Here is a 22,105-nt window from a genome sequence, read left to right as displayed (position 1 = left end):
TGGAATTGTGCTTTCTAACAGTGTGTTTGTGTGAGTTAAGTTGTTTAAAAGGATGACTCTCTCTTTCTGTGTGTGTTTAGGATTTTATTAGTTTGAACCGACAGAAAGAGACAAAGATGGCGACTGCAAACAGTAAGTTACATTTACAGAGATAAAATTATCTGTATTATTTATTGCAGATTAAACTAATTGTGTGTGTGTGTGTGTGTGTGTGTGTGTGTGTGTGTTTTCTCACACAGATGAGTTTAAACTCATTGGTCCCAGTGGTAAACAGCAGTATAATCGTTCTATTGTCACTCTACCATGTCATCTGTCTCCTGAAATCAGTGCTGTTAACATGGAAATCCGGTGGTTTAAGGAGACAGACTGTGTTTGTGTCTATAAGAACAGACAGGTGACAGAGGGGAGACGTTACGAGGGCAGAGTGAGTCTGTTCACTCAGGAGCTGGAGAGAGGAAACGTCTCCTTACAGCTGAGAGACTGTACAGAGTCAGATAGAGGACATTACCTGTGTCAGGTCACTGATGGAGACAGAACAAAGGAGATTACAGTAGAGATGGAAGGTAAGTGTTTCTTAACTCCACACTGTATAAACTCTACATCATCATCTGTGCTTCTTATCTAAATACATGAAACACACACTCAGTATTAAGTATAGATTCAGTATACAGGGTACTGATGTAAAGTGGAGTTTATTTTGTCAGGCTAATGATTGAGACATTTGGTGTAAGAATATCTAACTAGTGGCAAATGAGAGGTGTACAACAGTCCAGAGAACTCATTAGTTAGTCAGGCAGCCAATCTCTGCTAAAAGATTTGAGTGCATAATTGTTAGAGAGTTATTTCTTAGAGCAGACAGAATCCAGAAGCGGCGCATGAGCCAGTAAGCAGTCTCCCAAATCCCTAAAAATGGTTGAGTGTTGTGAATCAGTGACTCAGTCAAGAAACAGTAATATGAGGAAATATCATGAATTCTTTAAACAAACCATAAAGTAAAAAAAAAGCAGCCAGGCAAAAAGATCTGAGATTAGCACAGTTGCATACCTGTATATCAGTTGTCTTTATAGCATTCTAATTCTCTTCAATATCAAATAAATCACCAAGAATCTCTAACCAACTTTACTTTTGGATGGATCTTTGAGCTTCTTGATGCCATATGGCCCTATGGATAGAGTTATTCATTGGTGTTTCCATTTGTTCTTGATATTTGCCTTGACTAATAAGTATACAATATTAATTGGTGTAATGGCTGTATATTTTCCCTATCATTGTCTAAATATTATTAATCCCTGCGTGTTATATGTTATTAAAAATGAAAAAAAGAAAAATAAAGCTAAATGTCTTTGTACTAAAAGCACAATGTGAAGATTGTTTGGTATCTATTCAAACTGTATATCAAATAAGTTTCTCTCATCTTTTTTTTAATCTAACATTATATTTTTCTCTGTTGTTTTTCACAGAAACTGTAGTACGGGTATGTAATATTTTATACAACCTAACATATTAAGCACAATGTGGTGCAGGGTCTCCTTTGGTCACTGGGTAAGTTCTGAAACCTCGGGTGTGGCTCCGCAGGACCTCTGGGCGTGTGCTTTTTTCGTCTGGCGGCAGGACAATGTTTGTAGATCCTTTTGGTGCTGTAAGTTGAGGGGTGGGCCCTCATCTTACTTATTTATCTGGCACATCCCAGGGGTGCTTATTTAAATTGGGATCTGGGAAGAATGGGACTCGGGTCAGCGCCCATGGCCTCTTTGCCTGCCGGGCTCCATGCATGATGAGTCGTGGTTTATTGGGTTATCTGGTGGCTTTCTATCCTGGCCAACATTTTTTGCTGCATAGGCTTTTTTGTGGGATTAGACCACATTAATGCACACAGCATAAAGACAACCTGACTGAACTGAACACAGAAGGATGCAATTCATACAGTCCCCTGGGTAGCTTTATGGTACTCTAATCACTGCTTGGCTCATCTTATTCTAGCCTACAAGCATAAACTTAAATCTGCAAAGCCTACTGTATAGTTAAAGCAGTGGAGAGATGGAGTAGCAAGGCAAAGCAACAACGCGTTGAAACGTGTTGGGACAAAAGTCAATAAATGTCCATAAAGACATCAGCCAGCTTTTTCCTTGCATGCTTTGATTACCTGGCATGTGATGCCACTAGGGCCAGCTGCCTCCTCAGGGTAAAACACACTTGAGAGGTGGAGTGTGTAAGCATCTGATGACTTATTAATAGCTCTAGGCATGCACTCTATATTCACCTTGTTTAAAACAAGGGTACAAGAGGTTGAGCTTGTCTGGGAGTGAGGTACTGCTGGTTGGGGTGTGGTGTGAAGTCAATTATATATATTCTGTATATTGTTCTTGTTATTAAATCTGTACAGTGCTGTATACTGTATATCTATATAATCTGTACTGTATATCTTGTGTATTTCCTGTGTATAGTGTATTGTCAATACGTTCATTGATATTTATGTTTGTACTTTTTAAATGTCACCAACTGCTGGAACCAAATTCCATACTTCTGATTCCAATTTACTGTATGTGATGACTGATTGTTGTCTAGTTTTCCTCTTTTTTATTAAGACACACATCAGCTGTGTTTTAACCAGAGTAACAGTTACTTTCACATTTTCACATGAAACAATTCACATGTGTACTCATGCATTAAATCTTCACTCTCTATTATTTACTTTCACAGGTAAAACTCTTTGGTGAGTATAAAGTCTTTTTCTCTGATAGTGATGTGTTGATGCTGCATGAATAATATATTTATTGTGCAGATGAAATAGATTGGACTGTGCTGTGTGTTCAGAGTGCAATAGCACATAGATATATGAGCATCATGAGCATAGTGTAGTGAACACAACAGACTGTGATCGCTGGCAGAACATTCATCATGCTGTTGTCTAGTTTGTATTTAGCACTTAAAAGCTGAAAGTTTTTTTTTTTTTTTTTTTTTTTTTACAAATGACACACTAATTAATCACCCATTAGATCTAATGAAACTAATAATTATACTGGCTTAATATCAGTTTAAAATAAAACATCAGACATCACCGCTGCAGAATCAGACGGAGCCACAGTGTGAGCTAAGCGGCTAACGCTAGGTAAAAGACAAGCTTTTGTTAAAGTCATGTGACAATTTTACTGTTCTGTCAATGTGATTGTTAAGTTTGCATTTAAAATAATCTGCTAAGTGCTCTGAGGACAAGATCTCACTGCACCATAAAAGTAATGTAGGAATAGAATACTTTTTGTTGTTTGTTTTGTTTAAACAGAAGTGTTGTAGTGCTGCTCCCAGACCAGATATTGTGCTGGTTACAAAGATAACATTTCTCTGATCCTGTAAGAGTTGGTTATGAAAAGCATATGATGATGCTTCTGCCATGTCAGTACTACTCATGAGTGAAATTATTGAATTTCAGTCTTATTTCCAGCTGTAATTATGTTAGCTTAGCTGCAAGCTAGCTAGGCTAATGCATACTTTTGGAGATACTCGCTGTTTCCTATTATCTTGCTAAAATTGGTTATAACTTTTTTTATTATTGTTTAAGTTGGGGGAGGATGGTAGGGTGGTTGTGAGGACTGACGGTCTTGACAGCCTGCATTAATTATTACAGAATAATAGGGATTACATGCAGTTAAATTGTGGCATAAATATAAAATAGTTTTAGAAAAATAGCAATTTTACTAACACTGGGACAACAAATTGATACACGGCAAATTTGTTACTTTTCATTTTATACTGTACAAAATTTATGACTTTAGGCTATTCAGCTGCACTTGTTGCAACATTTGGAGTACAATCTTAACTTGAATGTAGCAAATGTAATTTTTCTTTTTCTTAGTCGGAAATGGTAACATTAATTATTATTATTATTATTATTATTATTATTTGGGGGGTGGGGGTGCAGGCAGTGTATGTGTTACTGCACTGAGAAATAACACTCCATGAATTATTTAATTGTTTAAATATTAACTATTTAAAATTAATTTTCAAATATTACTAAAGCACAGAGTAAAAATTGTTTAGCAGCTATTTTGACTGTAAATCACGTCTTTTTATCCAACATTACATCTCTCTCTGTCCTTTGACACAGGGGTTTTAATGTGGGTAAGTAAGCAATTAAAAGTCACACTAATGGTCAAGACTGATATTTTATACATTTTTTTTACATACATCAAACTTCATTGGAAGAATGAAATAGAATTGTAAATGTTTTTTTCAGATTGTGTTTATATTTATTTGCAAGAGTTATTATTGTTTCTTCGTCAATTAAAATCATTAATGTATATAATTATTTATTATACTCTCAGTATTCCACGAGAATCCACTCAGTTTATTTCCCACAATGCACCTGTGCATAACCCCAATGCACTGAAATAATGTATGTAGAGATGTTAAAAGATCCAGCAAATAAGTAACATACTGTATAAAGCACACTGCCAGACTCCATCAGAATCTCTCTCCTCTTATACACTCCATTTTCTCCTGCACTAATAAGGAGCTACACCTCAGTAAGGGGACGAGATCTAAATACACTGATGAGGCGTTAATGTGTTCCATATCTTCAGCTCTGTAATTACACATGTTAATAGCAGAACAGTTTTATATTTGTATTAAAGTGAAAAATACAGACACATACAGTAGGTTAATGGTTAACTGGTTTCCTGCTGTGTGACTTTTCCCCCCACAGTTATGTTTCTGTAGCTGATAAATCTTTCCAATGTGAGCAGATGATCAGCAACTAACTATAAATCCTTAACTATTTTACCTTTGTTTTAGACATGTAATATGGTCGAAGTATGAGTTATTTTCTTTTCAATATATCATTAAACTCAATTTATCATGCACAAAACTTTGACACGTCATTATTCACAGACACAGCGCATAGAAGAGCAAGGTGAGAGATATTTATTAAAACTTGTAGTTGTTTGTCAATTATTCACGGTAAATTACCACTGAGCATCATGACTGTAATGTAGTGTTGTCGTTTTAATAAGACTCCATAGCAATAATCTCTTCTAAAATTTATTGAGACTAACTTTACTGTTACTAATAATAACAGACAGATGTGAGTTAAAGAGATTATATCAGAGTAAAAGTGAGTGATTTGGTCAGTGTGTTTCTTACAGCATTAATACTAAAATATCCTGAATGGTATTTATTTATGTATTTGTTTAATTATTTATTTATTAAGGAAAAATGCATTTTTAGTAATCTCTCTTAATTTTTTATATATATAAAGGTGTCGTGATTTATCAGGTGAGTTATTTTTAATAAAATATACAAAATTATATAATTCAAAAAATAAATTTTAATATTAATAATTCATATATCTTTTACTGATGATAGCAGTTCTTGCTGCTGTGTTAAGGAATGTTTATGTTTCTCCACTACCTTAACACAATATTTTATGTTCTGTTATGTCGTGGTTGCGCACTGTCACTTTGTTGTTGCTCTTGTTTGCACATTTGCACGTGCACTTTATGTTGTCTATAAAACCTGTAGTTATACTTAGCTAGTTAGTTTTTGTTAATTTATGTTGTAATTTATGTTAGGTCTCTCTGTCCTGTCTCTGCTAGCCAGCTAACTAGGCCTCTTGGTTAGCTAGTTTAGTGTCCATGTTAATTTATGTTGTAAATTTATGTTGCATGTAGCACCTTGGTCCTGGAGGAACGTTGTTGCGTTTCACTGTGTACTAACTGTATATGGTTGTAATGACAATAAAACCTACTTGAACTTGAACTTGAAAAAAGCAGCATTTAAAAAAAGGGGGGGGGGGGGGTTATGAAATTATGTTATCATTAAGATGGTGCAAAGTGATGGGTAGATACTGTAAGTTACCAAGGTAACAGCGGATGGTGTCATTAAAAACTTGTTTCTTTAATCATTTTTATTACATTTGACTGTTTAAGAAACACAACTATCGACCTGTTTATGAATAATTTACTATTACAACAGTACACCCTAAAACATAAATTAAAATGACCAAAATTACATAAGTATTAATTACAATTTGCATAAAATTCTTACAATTGATAGGAGACGGGTATAAAACCTTCACAGTTCTTTTATTTTCTTCCACAGAGCGACAGAAAATGGACAGAAGATGAGAGAATGAAAATGGCGAACTCTGCTTTACAGACTGGTGACAGGGAGTGACATGATTAAATGAAGCACAACATTATTATTATTATTATTATTATTTAAAATTATTATTATTTAAAATTATTTAAAAGCCTACTTAGCCTTTCCATATTTATTTGAAAAATAGTATAACTGTATAAAAGTACTGTTGATGGTTTTTGGTTGTCTCTTTAATAGTGTTGATTAATAATTAAAGCTTTTTGTGAGCATGGAGGTGACCCACAAAGAACACAGAAAGAATAGGGAGGAAAACATTTAACGTTGAAAACAGCAAAACAACTAGAAAAGTAAGTCATATTTAGCAGTTCAAGCGCAGCTTTTGACATATTTTAAAAAAGAAGAGAACTGAAGGGTATGATACATACGCCAAATCCTCTCAGCAGAGATGCAATGAAAACTTTAATTTAATACGTGAGTTTCTGAAATGACTGACAGATTTAATGATTATAGAATAAACATTCTTTACCCAATTTGTGTAGTTTCATATAAAGAAGAGGCTTTGTTTTTTATTAGACTTTGTGGCTTCACCTACATGCTTGGGTACAAAAATGGGTCAAAAATAGATTTTAAATTCTATAATTAAAATTTGATGATTTGTGTGTGTGTGTGTGTGTGTGTGTGTGTGTGTGTGTGTGTGTGTGTGTGTGCGTGTGTGAGAGAGAGAGAGAAACAAAGTGAGAGAGAGAGACTGGTGTGTAGTCATACAAAACTACTGTACTAATAAATTTAATTATTTAATTTCCACTGTTTATGTAGATTTTTACAGCAGGGTTGGAATAATAGTAGACAATAGGGGGTAATTTAGTTCCTGAGTGAAAAAGGGTATTTTATGCATATTCTGCCCATTCTCTCCTACTTAGTGCTGAAGTCCACTATCAACTCTTAGTCTTACTGATGTTTAGAAGGAGGTTGTTCCTCTGGCACCAATTCTCCAGATTCCCATTCTGCTTCAGGTTGGCCAACTCATTGTTGTCAGAGATCAGGCCTACCACAATGGTTTCATCAGCAAACTTAATGATGGTGGTGGACCTGGTAGTGGCAACACAGTCATGCATGTACAAAGAGTACAGCAGGGGGCTGTGGAGGAGCATGTAAGAGGAACAATGCTTGCTTACCACCTAAGGTTATATTGTACACTAGTGCACAAAGCAAGGGCCATAAAGACATGAATGAGTGAGTTTGGTGTGAAAGACCTTCACTTTATTTGATAAAGCATAAAGTATATGATCACCTCATAACTCAACCTTGACTACAAATCAATATTGCACTTCTCAATCATTATTAGAAGTTAAATTTGGCGATATTATTGTTTTTTTTTTGTGTTTTTTTTCATAGACATAGAAATAGTCTTGAGTGGCTGTAACAACATAGCCAGTCAATGAAAAAAAAAAGCATATTTGTACATATGTACAATTGCAAGGTGGAAACCGTCTCTTTTTTATATCTGGATTTATTATTATTATTATTATTATTATTATTATTATTATCTTTTATTGAACAAACGCATTATTACAGGTGCATGTGAAAATAGTACAGAAATCTTAATGTGACTACTTTTTCGCCTTCCACTTCTTCATAAATTCAATCATAATATGATCAGATTTGTTTAAAGATATTTGTTTAAAATATGTGATTCTTCTCTAATTATCTGCCAAGAAATGTCGCCGCATTCTTCTCACCATAACAATTTCCATATTTTGTTCTTGATTCAATACCATTAATCTTGACTAATTGCATGAAGAACAAGCAGTAAGTTCTGTTATATGTTTGGGTTCTTGCACAGTAGCAACAACTCATATGGTGTCAAGTTGCCACCGGAAGTAATGGGTACGCCCTGTCTCCTTATAAATGTCTATGTTGAAAGTGGGCATGCTGCTGATGACCTAGTGATTGCTGCTATCGCCAAATGCACGTGCAATCATGATGGCATGAAGCAGGTGGTCTGTGGCAGTGGCAGGCTAAGAAGGGGGTTCTTAGCCTGCCACTGCCACAGACCACCTGCTTCATGCCATCATGATTGCACGTGACACTTGCACACTTTTACTTTCTGTTCACAGTATTTATTTCTATTTCTCATGGTTCCCCTGCCCACTTTCTTTTATAAACCTTCCCTTATTATAACAACTTTAAAAAAAAAAATTTTTTTCAATGAAAGATATCCGCTTGCGTCCGTGGTGATCCCTGAGTCAAGCTCTCACAGCTGGTAAAAAGAAAAGACGAGAAAGCCCAGAGACTCAGCACATGTCAGTTCCTAACAGAAATAATCCTGTGTGAGTTCTTCTTAATCTAGATATTTTTGATGTTTGAAAAACAGTCTAATAGTTTAACAGTGTAATGGTTTATGCTTGTTTTTCTTTTTTTAAAATTGTATCCCAATTTCAAAGTCTGGAATTGTTGGTGTTAATAAACAGAAAAATCTAAAGAATATTTTTTAAAAAAAAAGACTTATTTCAGTGGTGTAGTGGTTAGCACTGTCGCCTTGCAACACTAGGGTTCAGGTTCAATTCCCGTCTCTGTGTGCATGGAGTTTGCATGTTCTCCCCGTGCTTGGTGGGTTTCCGCCGGGTACTCCGGTTTCCTCCCACAGTCCAAAGATATGCAGGTTAGGCTAATTGGCGTTCCCAAATTTCCTGTAGTGTGTGAATGAGTGTGTGAGTGTGTGTATGCGTGTGTGCCCCCGTACTCTGTCCAGGGTGTACCCTGCCTTGTGCCCTAAGCCTCCTGGGATAGGCTCCAGGTCCCCGTGACCCTGAATACAGGATAAAGCGGTATAGAAGATGAGTGAGTGAGTAGACTTTTTAATCTAGTATAAACCAATTGCAATCAATCTAAAATGTGTTTTAATGTAATGTATATATTGCCATTATGAACTACATTTCATTCTATAAAATGTAATAATAATACTATAATGAGTAAGACTGAGTACAGCACTAGTATTATTGTAATCAAATATTAAATGGTTCTTGAAAATAATTGCATTGCTCACTTAATTTTTTTAATGTTAAACAATTATTATTTGTAAATTTGTCTGTAGCCATAACAGGCTTTAATTCTGCAACTGATTACTGCTTATGATCATATTAATCATTCAGCTCACTCTCCTGCTTAATATTTTAAAGAATTAGACCAAGCATCAAAATCACTGTAGCATAAAGACCAACAATTGGAGAATAAAGATACAGAACTGAAAAACAGAGAGAAAATCATTGAGGAGAAAGACACAGTACTTAAAGATACAAAAATTACATTAGAGAAGATAAGTAAAGAGCTAGAGAAGAGGTCCACATGAGATTTTGAAACGGAAAGACACACAGATACAGGAGACACAAACACAAGTGGAGGAAAAGGAGACTTTTGGAGAAGGAACGTTTAAAGACTAATGAGAAGACTCTTTCTGAGAGAGACGCAGTGTTAATAGGAACAAATTATAAACTTCAACATGCTACTGAACAAGTTAAAGAGAAAATCTCACAACTGGAGAATATGAACAAACTGCTGAGTGCAAAAGAAACACAGCTAAAGAGCTAAAAACCAGTAAAAACAACAAAAGAAAAAGATATATGCTCAAACAGATATAAACTAAATTGGATAAAACACTTAAGGAAATGTTTAGACAGTCAGAAGCACACGGAGGAGACAAACACAACTGGAGAACATGCTACAAACTGCTAAGGGAGAAAAAACAGTTGAAGAACACAGATAAAGAAATGGAAACCAATAAAAATGACCTGGAGACACTGGGACAGGAGCTGCAGGACAAGACAACTACGATCTTAATGCCTTTAGTTCTAGCCAGCGGCGCATCCATAGGATTTGCAGGAGATCTGCTTCTTCGCTATGCCTTGGATCCCGATCTGCTTCTGCCACTACCGGACTGCAACAGCCATGTCATCTCTTTTGCTTTCAACTTTGTGCTTCCATCACTGTGAATTGTGATTGGATGTGAACATGCCGCTGACGTGGGGAGGCACATGCCCACCTTCTTAGCCTGCCATAGACCACCTGCTTTGTAGCATCTTGCATGCTGGAAACTTCTCATGACTCATACTGTCACACTTTTAGTTTCTTTTTGTTTCTATTTCTCATAATCCCCCTCCCCTCTTTCTCTCCTAAATCGCCCCTTATTATAACCCCTTATTAAAAAAACATATTGAATAGATGTTGCCTCATGGGCGTGGTGCTTTCCAAGTCAAGCTCTTACAACCAGGAAAAAGAAACGACGAGAGAGCTCGGAGACTCAGCACATCTCAGTTATTAACAGAAATGAAGTTGTGTGAGTTTTACTTAAATCTTAATGTTAAATATACTGTATTTTTAGATGCTTGAAAATCTAATACATATATTTTCCACAGAGCGCCACAGAAGATCCTTTCTCCCAACAGCCATAAAAATTTACAACTCCTCCCTGTAACTCATACACACATGTATGTGGATTTTTTCACTAACCGTTTCACAATAGGACATTATCACATACCATATTAAAAATACAACTACTGCAATACTACTTCCCGAGAAAATATGTAATACAAGATCTCACACAATAATACAATATTACATAAACAATACTAGATTACTGTGCAATACTTACAAGTGGCCCTGAGTCATATTCTTATGGTACTTACTGTTTTAAGAGTTTTTTTTTTTTTTTTTTTTTAAAGATTATTATTATTATTATTTATTACCTTTATTCTTTCTTAGTTAACAACTGTGAGCACCTGTAACCGAGCATAAGCAATTTCCCTCTGGGATTAATAAAGTTATTTGAATCTTTGAATCTTGAATTGAATATATGTTTTTTAAACTGTGTTAGTATAACAAAACAAAACTATTACAAACAGTGCAATAGTTTATGCTTTTTTTTTTTTTTAAGATTGTATCCCATTTCCAAAGCCTAGGATTATTGGTTTTAAAAAACAGCTTTACAGGTGACTTCAATTCAAAATGTTTAAATTGTTATGTATTTATTTCTTGGCAATTTTTAACAACATTTTAGCCTATAGAATGTGATAACTCTATAACAAGTAAAAGTGTGAGGTATAGCACTAGTTTTACTATGATAAAACAATAAACTTTCCTTGTGATTGATTGCATTTTTCACTTTAGTTTTAATTGTAAACCATTATTATTTGTCAATTTGTAAGTTTTTTTTGACAAGCTTTACTTCTGTAACTGATTACAGAAACTGTTACATGATAACTTTAATCATTCAGCTCACTTTCCTGCTTAATATTTTAAAGAACTGGACCAAGCATCAAAGTCACTGGAACATAAAGACCAACAGCTGGAGAATAAAGATACAGAACTGAAAAACAGAGAGAAATTCATCGAGGAGAAAGACACCCTACTTAAACAAACAAAAACAACACTGGAGAAGATGAGAAAAGAGCTGGAGAAGACAGAGTTCTACATGAGACTTTGAAACTGACTTAAACTGAAACTAAAAGAGACACAGATACAGGAGATACAAGTGGAGGAAAAGAAGAACAGACTTGTGTAGAAGGAGAAAGAATTAAATAAGAAAAATGAAGAGCTCAAGATTCTACAAGAACGTTTAGAGACTAATGAGAAGGTTAAACAAATAATCAAATTCCACAGTAAATGGTACTGAACAAGTTGAAAAGAAAATCTCGAAACTGGAGAACATAAACAAACTGCTGACTGAGAAAGAAACAGCTGAAGAACACAGATTAATAGCTGGAAACCAGTAGAAGCACCAAAGCAACAAGGTACTGCTCAAACAGATAAATAAAACACTTAAGGAATTAAAAGTCAGTCAGAAACACATGGAGAAGAAAAGCACACAACCGGAGAATATGAACAAACTGCTGAGTGAGAAAGAAACGCAGATGGTTGTACAGGAAGAAAAGAAAACTGAGTTAGAAGAAAAAAATAGAGAGCTTAAAGAGAAAGAGCGACTTCTAACTGAAAGAAAGACACAGCCTAAGGAGAAAGATAAACTTCCAGAGGAGAAAGCAACACAGCTGCAGGAACAGAAAGATACAAAATCATCAGCCCCCATTAGGAGAAGCAGTAGCAAGGAAATAATACCTCCAAGTTGTGAGTGAAAAAATTAAAAGTTGTGATTAAAAATGGTGTTTCAAAATTTCAGTAAGTAAACCTGCATTTCATAAATCATATGTAAGAACATGAAATATACTGTAATGATGCAACTCTTCAGCTACTGTAAGGAAGTGTAATTTAAACATTTAAATTAAATTTAATTCTAGTGTATAAAACGTTACTTTAATGATATCCTCTGTCTAACTCTACCTTCTGAAAAAATGGCTCTCATTCTGATTGGTTCTGATGTTTCCTAGTGAGTGGAGAAACTTAGGGAGAAGTACCGATCAGTATGGATGAAGGTGATCCTAAATGTGAGTAATTAATGTATATTCAGTGTGTAACTCAAAAATAGTTTAGGGGTAAAAGATATGAATATAAAGAGAAACAGTAGGCAGATGTAGACGCTTACGTCTATAAATAGATCACAGTCAAAAGATCAATATTGTAAAGATGGCATAAAACAGTTAAAATGAATTAATTAGCTGTCTTGTGATAGAAGAAAGCTCACTAGTGGGTGGGACATGGAGTTAATCACAGTTGCTTTATTTCTAGCTCACCACATACGATACTGTCAAAACAGTATTTAAATTAAAATTTTAGTCAGTTAAAGGATGTAGGCTTTCCAGATTTGATCACTAATCTCATAAGAGTTCCCTGTAACAACGTAATCACCACAATGCAGTAAGTGAATCTGATTGAAATCATTTATTCTTATGCAGAGTGCGACTGGAAACCCTATCCTAAGCAGAGAGGAGAGAAACCAGGAAACATCTACAGTGCTGTAAACAAGTAGTTGCCCCCCTTCCTGATTGTTTTTTTTTGTTCTTGTTTGCATTCTTGTCACAATTAAATGATTTAATTTATAAAACAAATTTTAATATCACACACAGATAATCCAAGTAAGTACAAAAAGTTGTTTTAAAATGATGATTCCATTGGTTAAGGGAAAAAGCTGTCCAAACCTGCCTGGCCCTATTTGAAAAAGTTATTCCTACTTCAGGAACCACCAAGTTAAAGTTCACTTGCTACTCCCAGGCCTGATTACTGCCAGACCTGTTGAAAGCAGTCTACAGGAGAGGAGAAAGGGATGCTTGTGAAAATGGAAGAGATCTTTGCAGAAAGCTGTACACATGAGAAGAAGAACATTAAGTAGTTTATCCTATCAGGAGACCAGGAGGTAGAGGGACTTGTAGATAAATGTGGGATCAGATTTCACTGTATCGATGGTAAAGAAAGTGGATATGGGTCTCAGGTCTCAAAGTTGCTGGAGAAAATAGAAAACAGACAGAATCTCAGAGATCCAGGCGCATGAAGGAGATGACAGACAACTTGATGACAGAACAACTCAACTGGAAGAAAGATACAAAAAGAGAGGGTTGAAGAGAAAAAAACAGAACTTGAGGGGACTGAAACAAGAGGTAGAGTAAAATACAGAAATGGACGATAATGTGAGGAATCTAAGAGACAGGAGAGAGAGGGGGAATAGGTGAGAGAGATAAAGCGAAAGCAGTAACTGGAGATGGAGGAGGTCAGGGAGGTGTATGAAGGGGAGGTCGGGATGGAGACAGAGAGATACCTCGTGAAGAAACAGTTTGGCTTAAAGAAATGCAGGAAAAGTTCAGCAGAAAAATGGAGGAGAATCACAGAGAGCTGGAGACTTTAAAAAAAAACTTAATGTTGGACAGGGCTGGAAAGAGACATAAAAATCAATGCTGGCTTTTTGGTGGCGGTCCAACAGTACAATCCAGAATCAGTCCAGCCAGACAACACCTATGTACAATGAATTTTACAAAGTAATACATTGAAAAATAAATGAGACTATTTTCTAAGATCAGTGGAAAGTAGGTTGTTCAGTTATGCACCAAAAATTTACTGGATTTAAATGATTTTTGTTCATGATCTTCAGATTTTTAGATGTTTTTAATTACCTTTTTTTAATTAAAAACTATGTTAAAATTATGTGCAAAATTATGTTGCATGTAGCACCTTGGTCCTGGAGGAACGTTGTTTCGTTTCACTGTGTACTAACTGTATATGGTTGAAGTGACAATAAAGCCTACTTGAACTTGAACTTAAATACATTTGATATGCACTTTTTTTGGATGCACTGTACTGTATATAGGGCATGGTGTCTTAGTGGTTAGCACTGTCGCCTTGCACCTCCAGGGTCCGGGTTTACATTTACATTTAGGCATTTGGCAGACGCTCTTATCCAGAGCGACTTACATTTTTATCTCATTATACATCTGAGCAGTTGAGGGTTAAGGGCCTTGCTCAAGGGCCCAACAGTGGCAACTTGGTGGTTGTGGGGTTTGAACCTGGGATCTTCCGAACCGTAGTCCAATGCCTTAACCACTGAGCTACCCCTGGCCTTGATTTGGGTTTGATTTCCGGCCAGGCACGATTCCCGTCTCTGTGAGTTTGCATGTTCTCCCTGTGCTTGGTGGGTTTCCTCCGGGTACTCCGGTTTCCTCCCACAGTCCAAAGACATGTAGGTTAGGTTGATTGGCGTTCCCAAATTGCCCATAGTGTGTGAAGAAGTGTGAGTGAGTGTATGTGTGTGTGCCCTGCGACAGAGTTTCTTCAGAGAGCAGTGTGTGTGTCTCTTGCCTTCATTTCTGTGCGCGCGTGTGTGTTTGTGAATCAGGGTTACACACACACACACACACACACACACACACAGCCGGCCCAGTGTCTAATTACACTCGCGTACACACACACACACACACACCGCGATGAGGAAGAAAATAGATTTTTAACCTCTGTATTGAGAATTTATTTTGCCTTACTCGCGCGCACACACATGTGTTGTAAGAAACTGTACACACGCGCTTCCGAACACAAAATAAAATATGTTTCACACACACGTAGTCACAGTGTTATAGTAAACAGTACACGCGTGCACAGATGTTGATTATACCAATAAGAGACGAGCACTAAGACCCAGCAGGGGAGACGATTCCGCAGCGCAAGAGAGAGAAAAACCGTTGGCTCAGTTGTGATCACGTGACGCTTGGCGTCAAAACAAGAAAGGCATGCGTGAAACATGATACTCGGTGCTCGTAAAGCAAGAAAATGCTCGTTTTTTAAGTTAAATTTTATTAAAAATATTTGCTCGTCTTGCAGAACACTCGTAAACCACGTTACTCGTAATCCGAGGTTCCACTGTATTATTATTTTCATTTTTTTTTTTTTTATCAATATGAATTGTGCAGTTGACTCTAATGCGAATCACATACACAACTAAGTTGCTAAACTGTGAGCTATTTACTGCTAGTTTCTTGCCATGCAGGACAACTTCTTAAGTTTTGTGAGTGGGAAAAATTCAACCAAATCATATTATCCCTCAAGATGTTTCATACAGTTCATATCATGTGGGCCATAAAAACAGCATAAAAACAAATAAAACCTTTATGTGTACCAAATAAAAACATGTGATCATGTGTATATGTGCTATTTCTTTGCCTATGTCACCCTCTTTTTTTTTTTCATTTCTATGTTTAGTCATGTTTGTATAGTTGGTTAAAATGAACTTAAATTCAGTTTAACGTATTGCCTAGGTTGTGCTAAAAAAAAGGTATGTCACTTTATACTGCACAATTCTAAAACAGCAAAACTAATAATGACTAAAATAAATTTGAACTTTAAGGGCCACAAGAACTTCCCTTAACAAAATTCCACCTTTAGGCCTTAAAATCGACTCGGCTGGTTGTATTAATGTGCTCATTCAGATAAGACAAATGGAAAGGAATCATGATTCCAGAAGAAATGCAATAATAAAGGGTAATAAAGTGTATTTTGCAAAAAAGCCCATGTGTTATACCGAACAATAAACTGTTAGATTAAAGCTAAATGTAATAGTTTCCATCTTTGATGTCATTGTGATGGCATCAATGACAGCAGGTAAACGTATGGTGTTTAACGTCACAGAGATTAAGGGGAAGATTTTGTCACAGAGGTGGTACTGTACATCAGCATGTGCCTGTTCAAAAAGTTATCCAACATCTAACAGGTCTTCATCTTCTGTGCTGCGGACACAGAAAAGCAAGACTTTAGTGTCTTCTGGTAGTGTACCATATGTCATGTCTCATGTGCTTTGAGGATTTGAAGATTGAGCAAAGTGTAAAGAAAAGGTCAGTGTCTCCGACAGGTGACCACACCTTTTTCTGCTTATTTAATGCAGATACAGTAGTGCCATTTCTCAGACTAGACTGCTGTGTATATTGACTGTCCACATTCACATGTCGCATCTTTTGCCTGATCAGTTTTGTTATATTAAACACGTCACAGGGATGAAAAATGGAGCAAACACTCCACGCATCATTTGACAAGAACCAATCAGCTTTGTTCTTTCTGTCCTCTTGTATCAGCTGGTGGAATTCTGTGTATTTCATTCATTTAACACAGCTGGTGTTTTTCCACACGTTTTTTGATGCGACGTGTGAACGGCGCTTTTGAGCACCATGTGACTTTCACTTTTAAATCATTTTAATAGTACACTGTCTTGTTTTATAAGTTGAATGTTTAATCAGGCATAAAAACAAACATACTTTTGTTTAGAGATGAACATTTGTTAAATAAGTTTTTCTTCTATACTTTGCACCTATAAACATTTTACAGGTAAAAGTTAGACCTATTTAGGCTTAAAAGCAACAATTTGCAGGCAATCACTGCCATTTCTTTTGCACTAACTTTGACATATTTTGAAACTTTCTGACACTTGAATGCATGTTGCTTTAAAGTTAGAGTTGATTTGGTTTAAGCATGTGATTGCAGTCAAACAATGGCATTTTTTTCCCACTAGATTTACTGTATTTTGTCTCAGACCCCATAAACGTGAATGCATGTTGTTTGTAACAAAGCTCCCTACTATCACGTATTGAGCACAATCATTCATTTCCACACTCCTACTCCCAATTTCTCATGCTTTCATATTCAAAACAATTGTCTGTGATAAACACAAGCAAAATCACCGAGCCCCAGCATCTCTCTGACTAGTCAGTTATAAGCAGCTTTTATTTTGAAGTCAAATTGCTACATCGTGTCCACAATACATCGGGATGAAGGAGAAGAAAAATAATAATTGTGTATTCCGGTTAAACGCAACACACATTTACAGGTTTGAAATTGCATCAGTCAAACCCAAAAGAATGGTTAATTATTGAAACAGTCATAATAGTGCTAACAGATCAACAATCTATATATAAAATGAAAATCTGTTTGTATGGGCAGGCAAGCAATGTTTTTACAGGCATCCCTCAACAGCAGGCAGTGTCATCATCAGCTTTTAATTTATACCAGGGGCATGTCACACACGTTCTTCACTAAATGTAACAGTAGGCTGCATCATCATCATCAATCTTCAAGTCAAATTGTGAGCGTATCACAGACGTTCTTCCTGAATGTAACAGTTGGCAGCATCCTCACTAAATGTAACAGTCAGCATGGTGAAAACAGGTACATCAGGCCAAGCTCATGCTGTGGGTAACCTGCACATGGCAGAGTACCCTCTAGTATAATAAAAAAAATTGACATTTAAATACAGTACATTTACAAACTAAAGCAAAGTTACAGACAAACTGAAACATTTTAAATCCTTGAGCATAGTGACAGTATTATCCAAAGAGGGAAATACATGTGAATATTTACAGTAACATTTAAATATTTTCATAGAGTTTAAAAGGTTGTGGGTATAACACAATAAGTGGCCTAATTCTACACTATGTTGACAGAATCCCGTTGATTTTTATAGTTTGCACAGTTTATCTTTACTTTATATTGTATTGGTTTTTTCCCTCCCCCCTTCTGTTTGTGTAAAATAAACACTTGCAATTGTGACACTCTTAAAGTACTGTCGCCTTGCACCTCCAGGGTCCAGCAAGAAACACTCGATCCCGGCCAGGTTCGATTCCAATCTGTGTGCATGGAGTTTGCATGTTCTCCCTGTGCTTGGTGGGTTTCCTCCGGGTGCTTTAGTTTCCTCCCAAAGTCCTGGGCTGCCTTTTAACTTCAAGTGAAACATTTGAACCAAAAAAATTATGCTTGAACATTTATAAAGCAATATCATAAATGAAAAGCTTACAGTATTACTATATGACTAGGTGTCAAATAAATAACTGAACATAGTGTTAGGGACATATTACTTCCAACCCTTTCTGCAAAACGTTTTGAATTTAGAATCAGTAAACTGGAGTCAGGCATTACTAATTACTTTTAGTGGAAATGAGCCAAACATGCTCAGATTACAGGACGTTATTGAGTTTTTAAAAATCAAAGTGAAATCTGTAGGAGAAATATTACAGGTTAGACTGGTAAGATTTTTATAAGATGCAGTCAGTCAGGGGATAGAATAAAAACCCCTCCATTCACGCAACCTGTCTGTCATGGGCTCCACCATAACAGAGAGAAGAGACTGCGCTTCTCATTTATTCAAACTGATGATAACATTTGCAAAATCAGTTTTCTAACACTTGTTTGCACATTGCATTTTGTATGTCACAATGTTAGTTAATCATTAATATGGTTTGTGAGTGAGGCAGGGCACTGACTAGAAAGCTTTCTTTCTACAAAGCATGAGAAGGGGAGGGAGTGGACATTACTTTAAAACACTGCGGGCAGAGCGGGAAGAAAAAGTGCAAATTTAATGTTATACACTAATAAGTGCAGAGAAGGTAATAGTGAGTTTAATTGTCTCTTTTTAGATTTAAAGAGGGTGCTGAGAAAAGAGCAGTGGAATTGTACAGTATGATGAAGCCTGGAGTGGCAGAAAAGTACGTTAGAGTGGTGCAGGACATGTATGAGACTTGTTAGGCAGTCAGATGTGCTGTGGGACAGAAGAATGCAATGTGGAGGTGTGTTTACATCAAGGATCAGCCCTGTGCCCCTTCTTGTTTAATCTGGTGATTGACAGGATGACAGATAAGGTTAGACAGGAGTCTCCATGGACTATAATGTTTGCAGATGACATTGTGCTTTGTAGCAAGAGCAGGGAACAGGTGCATGAAAATCTATAGAGGTGGTGGTATGCTAAGTAGAGGAATGAAGTTTAGCCCTTAGCAAGACAGAATACATGTGTGTGATTGAGAGGGACCCAAGTGGAATGGTTTTGTCCTCAAATTATTTTCTACAAGCACTTCCCTCTCAGTCACATACCTGACTTAAAGGCTGATTGTACAGCTCATTATGCAGGTATTTCTCCTCTCTGGTATGAATTATAAAATTACTCATAATCATTCACATCTCCTTTCTAAACAAAAAGTGTCTTTAAAAAAATTACATCAATATACTGTTTGTGAGCAGAAGGATTGCATCATTTTGAAGCAAAAACTTTAGGTGGCCTTATCCAGTGACTTATTTCTTAATAACCACGCGCAAGTGTTATCGAAAATACATATATAACTTGTACATAAATTCTGCTCACAAGATTTTGTAGCCCAGTTTGTGCTGAATATACAGTAGTGTAATCAAACTTTAGACATCCATATCAAGCAAATACACAAATGTCTGGACATCCAAAACCCCTGCAGACCTCAAAGGGTTTTAAGTACCCACAAACAAATGAATAAACAAACAAACAAATCACTAAATTAATTTAAAAAATAAATATTTTTGGTGATATTCTTATGTATTCAGATGCACTGTGCAGTATTTTACCCTGCCTCACTCATCGCCTATACTGCTTTATCCTGTATACAGGGCCATGGGGGTTATCCCAGGGCACGAGAAAGGATACACGCTGGACGGGGTGCCAATCCATCACAGGACACATACAGTACACACACTCATTCACACACTATTGTGGAATGCCAAGGTGACTGTGCCACTACACCGCTGTGCCATCACTTTTTAAAATTTAATTACCAATTTTTTTTTATTATATTAACTTAAAACAGTATTTTGGCGATGTCTTAATTTAGCCATAGCCAAAATAAAAGTTGGCTAAATATTCTAAATTTAATTAGGACTCCTGTGTCAGTTCAGTTCACTGACTTACTTGACAAAAAAATAAAATAAAATAAATACATTTATTAAATAGTAGCTAACTTTTGAGTAGCAAAGCCAGGTAAGCTGAGGTATTAGGTAAATGTATTTGTTAAAAAGCTACTGTAGTTTAGTTAAAAAGCTACTGAGGTACTTGGACTTTTAGCAAAAAGTCTAAAAGTTGTACAAAAACAAACAGGAATTGAGATTTATGTGATTGCTTAATTAGACAGTGACAAAAATTATAATAGGTGAGCAGTTCATAAACGTTTTCCTGCTCATCTTTGCCATTTTCCCTGAGAGACAAAAAAAAATCAGCCGCGCCGTTCGCAAATAAATCGACTCTAAGATTCGACTCTTTTTTGGCTCTTTGAGAAACGCGTCGTCGATACGCTGGGAGTCAATTGGAGGAGTCGATTCGCGGAGTCGATTCACTGGGAGTCGGTTGGCGGAGTCGTTTAAATGATCGAACAAGTGAGAAGTAACGGTTGAGTTTATTTTTTAAATTACGTGAGGCTTTGTGTTGTGGTAAGTATTTAATGTGTATTTAGCAGTTAATCAGGTTTTGTAAAGTGTTTTATTATTTTTAAAAGGATAATTAAGTGATATTTAGTTTGACAATCACATTTATACTGGAGTTGTTCAGAGAAAAATGGCGCAAACACTTGATTTAGTCCCCCGTGATGAATGAACACCCGGTGATGGATCACTAACCAACAGTGCTTTTATATCATTGTCTATACTTAATAATATGCACAGTTTATACTTAATACCTAATACTTACTGAGATTAATTTAATGTGTGTGTGTGTGTGTGTGTGTGTGTGTGTGTGTGTGTGTGTGTAAGTCTGTGTGGAACTAGGGTCACCACCATGTCTGAGTGGCTAAAATCTGATGTTTTCATCATATTTGTGGTGGTGCTACTGCTGGCAGTTATCGTCCTCGTTGCTCTCTGCTTCATCATAAGGCGCCATCGTATATACGGGAAAACAGAGTACTAATGCACACACTAATCACACTTACAAATATCCATGAAAAACCAAGCACACTTAATTAACACTTGATTTTTTTTCTCATGTTCAATCTCTCAGGGAACCGGCACAAATTGAGATTTTTTTCCCTGATAGATCCGATCAACCCAAATTCGTCATGAAGATCGTCACAGAGCAGAAAAATGCCTCAGAGATGGTACAGATTGCAATGCAACAAATTTACTCCACCAATGCCGATGGCGCTCTTCTGACTGCTGCAGTTGCCTCTGCGTCACAAGATCAACCTCAGATAGACCCTTTGCCTTCCCCTCACACTGAAACAGATGACACTCTGTCCGATAAAGGGCTGTCCACTTTATTGGATGTGCCAGCTACAGATCCCAGTAAACTCGTTGTGACTGCAGTGGTTCACACAGACCAAGTTCCAACTAATAAAAAAAAGGCAGTAGTGAAAAAAAAGCAAAGTAGTCCCATATTGACTCATTATAAAAGAAAAGTAAAAACAAAAAATATAGAAGTCAAGTTTACTGATTTAAAATGAACACAAACGTGTTCTTATGTTTCATTTACAATGAAATGGCGCAAACACTTGATGTAGTCCCCCGTGATGAATGAACACCCGGTGATGAATCACTAACCAACAGTGTTTTATATATATATATATATATATATATATATATATATATCATTGTCTATACCTAGTAATAGTATATCCTGTGTGACTTATACGGCTTTGCTTTAAGATGTTTTGTTCAACAAGTCATATACATTTCTGTTTGTTCTTGTAATTGTGCTTTGTTTCCAAACGCATAAGAACAAAGCTAAATGTTAGTCCGCTAAATCATCTGTTGCTAATTACACTTTTACCATTAAAGCACTGTTGAATGTTATTGGTTAGGTATTGTTTAATTTTCTTTA

The 22,105-nt window shown here is 36.2% G+C and overlaps 3 long non-coding RNA genes across 3 annotated transcripts; all 3 read left to right on the top strand.

The window, feature by feature from the left end:
* The first annotated feature begins 4,716 nt into the window (after positions 1-4,716).
* LOC128512128 (uncharacterized) lies at positions 4,717-6,177 on the top strand. The gene is made up of 3 exons (XR_008356255.1): positions 4,717-4,906; positions 5,252-5,268; positions 6,094-6,177. It is a non-coding gene; the product is annotated as an uncharacterized LOC128512128 (long non-coding RNA).
* Positions 6,178-11,397: 5,220 nt separating this feature from the next.
* Positions 11,398-14,083, top strand: LOC128512126 (uncharacterized). The gene is made up of 3 exons (XR_008356253.1): positions 11,398-12,210; positions 12,471-12,527; positions 12,936-14,083. It is a non-coding gene; the product is annotated as an uncharacterized LOC128512126 (long non-coding RNA).
* Positions 14,084-20,683: 6,600 nt separating this feature from the next.
* LOC128512117 (uncharacterized) lies at positions 20,684-21,823 on the top strand. The gene is made up of 3 exons (XR_008356245.1): positions 20,684-20,724; positions 21,043-21,189; positions 21,287-21,823. It is a non-coding gene; the product is annotated as an uncharacterized LOC128512117 (long non-coding RNA).
* Positions 21,824-22,105: the final 282 nt, after the last annotated feature.

Source organism: Clarias gariepinus, chromosome 24, assembly GCF_024256425.1.
Source record: "Clarias gariepinus isolate MV-2021 ecotype Netherlands chromosome 24, CGAR_prim_01v2, whole genome shotgun sequence".
NCBI lineage: Eukaryota > Metazoa > Chordata > Actinopteri > Siluriformes > Clariidae > Clarias > Clarias gariepinus.
The sequence above is the reverse complement of the archived record's forward strand: the minus strand, read 5'-3'. Positions and strand labels throughout refer to the sequence as shown.